The sequence below is a fragment of the Oratosquilla oratoria genome, chromosome 11 (assembly GCF_046742065.1).
Source record: "Oratosquilla oratoria isolate Oo_2021 chromosome 11, ASM4674206v1, whole genome shotgun sequence".
Classification (NCBI taxonomy): Eukaryota; Metazoa; Arthropoda; class Malacostraca; order Stomatopoda; family Squillidae; genus Oratosquilla; species Oratosquilla oratoria.
Genome location: NC_134787.1, coordinates 52,954,809 through 52,957,308, shown reverse-complemented (window position 1 = coordinate 52,957,308; position 2,500 = coordinate 52,954,809). Strand labels below are relative to the sequence as shown.

General features: G+C 45.3%; 1 protein-coding gene across 3 annotated transcripts in view; it reads left to right on the top strand.

Annotated features, from left to right (window-relative positions):
• The window catches only part of LOC143029831 (transcription factor AP-2-epsilon-like), a 224,772-nt gene that overhangs the window by 120,787 nt on the left and 101,485 nt on the right, over window positions 1-2,500 (top strand). The gene's annotated exons all lie outside the window — the stretch shown is intronic.

The following is a 2,500-nucleotide window of genomic DNA, read 5'->3' as shown; positions in this document are numbered from 1 at the left end:
GTCAAAGCCCTTGATCTACTTAAACACCTCTATTAGATCACCCTGCACTCTGTGTCTCTCTAGAGTTTAAATTAAGGTGTATAAGCCTGTCCTCGTCAGGTAAATTTCTGAGCCCACGTATCATTATGGTCATTCTCCTTGGTACTGATTCTAGTGAATTTATATCCATTCTATAGCACGGAGACCAAAAATGTACCGCATAGTCAGGGGCTGGTCTAACTAACGCTAAATAGAATTTGATAATTACCTCTGCACTTTTATTTGTAACCGTCCTAACAATGAAACCTAATGGTCTGTTAGCTCTATTCCTTGCTCTAATGCACTGTTCCCTGGATTTAAGGTCAGGACTCACTAGTACTCCCAAGTCTCTCTCGCACTCGGTTTCCTATAAAAAGGCTGTGTAAACCTACATTTAACACTCTGTACTTTGAAATATTCAAGTTCATTTGCTATTTCACTGACCATGTGAACAATTTGTTAAGATCGTCTTGCAGTAACCCGGCGTCCTCTCTTGACCTGGTTTGGCGTCCTATTTTAGTGTCGTCCGCAAGCTTACTAACATCACTAATAACCCCATTGTCCAAGTCACTTATATGCATAATGAACAATAAGAGACCCAATACTGAGCCCTGGGGAACTCCACTAGTAACACTCCACCATTTGGATCTTACACCGTTTATGGTGACTCGCTGTTTTCTATCACTGATCCATGCTCTAATCCATTCAAACACTTTTCTTCCTATGCCATGGGCTTGGACTTTATTTAGTCGTCTCTAGTGGAGCACCTTGTCGAACGCCTTGCTAAAGTCTAGGTAAATAACATCGTAACTATCATTGTTATCTGACGCCTTTTATACATTAATGTAAAAAGACAGCAGTAAATAAGTGTGTGTTTGTTTGTGTGTGTGTGTGTGTGTGTGTGTGTGTGTGTGTGTGTGTGTGTGTGTGTGTGTGTGTGTGTGTGTGTGTGTGTGTGTTTGTGTGTGTGTGTGTGTGTGTGTGCGTGTATGTTTGAGTGTGCGCGCGCTTGTGTGTGTGTGTGTGCATATGTGTATGAGTGTTAGTGCCATCTACCACTATTACTAACGTACATAAACAGTGCCAGTATCAGTGCCGGCGCGTCGAGCCACGCCTACCGCTGCGGTGGCGGCGGCGGTGGCGGCGGCGGCGGTGGCGGCGGCGGCGGCGGCGGCGGCGGCGGCGGCGGCGGCGGCGGCGGCGGCGGCGGCAGTGGCGGCTGGATCTAGCGAGTGCCCGAGGCCTTGCGCTGCCAAGAGGCGCTGAGATGCCTTGTCAATCAATAGCAAGACGAGAGTTGCTGCCCGCCACGTCCTGCCTGCCGGCCTGCCTGAAGCTGTGCGAGGAGCAAGGAATGCCTCTACCCACTCCCCCAGGAGCAAAGACTACCGCCATTTTGCTCGCCCGGAGCTTGCCGTCACTGTATCACTCTGTACCAAAAAGGTACCCTAGTTGTCGTATAATGACGGATGATTTGCCAGGGAATCTATCTACAGACAAGTGAATAATTTAGCTATTAACGTTTTACATATTTTAGCCCAAAGCGGCCCATACACGATCAATTATATTGCGCAATTTCATTGTCAATACTCTGAATTGACAATTAAATTGACTGTATATCGCCCATACACGGTCAATTTAATTGTCAATTCCGAGAATTGACAATGAAATTGCGCAATATAATTGATCGTGTATGGGCCGCTTAACGCTTCTTTATAGATAAACGAACAACCTTTGTTGATTAAAAGCAAATTCAATACCTAAAGGCAGTTCACCTATTTATGTGTTCTATTAACGTAAAGGAACTCAAGTCTATCGTATAGAGCGCAGCTGTCTTGGTCCAAATACTCACGAGCTCATAATGCAGCCTTTCAGTACATAAAAGTCCTTATCCGTAGCTCTAGCGACTTCATGTAATTCTATCGTCGTCTGGGTTTGCAGAGAATGTCAGACAGATGGAACGTTGTGAAGTTATTTGGGAAATGAAACTCATAACTCCACCAAAGTCCAAATGTTTTGTGCTGATATTATGTCAAAGAAAAATAATTCTATGTATACGTGGGTGTATGGGGGGAACTTAGGCCCTGCATCATGGTATTCGATGTTGTTGATCACAATCAACCCCCTGGTTCTCTCTTATCGAGGCACTTGCTCCGCGGAAAGTGTTGTTGAAAGATTCATGTAGAGTAGGATATTAGGACTGTTACAAACGTTCCGATATCTCGGTAAGTAGTGTCAGGAAATAAAACGTTTCTTCCTTGCACACGTCCGAGCTTGATTTCTTCCGCAGTGGGACGTGCTACTAAACAAAAAATGAACACACTTTTCCCGCCCAGAGCCATGTTTTGGCGGGAACAGCCCCTGGCTACGTCATGTCGGTTGCCGATTCTTAAAACCGTTGTCTTATTTCCATGCATTAGAAGACGTGATACACGGATCTCGGTGACAGTTTGCCTATACCCCCATCTAATGCAGCATTCAT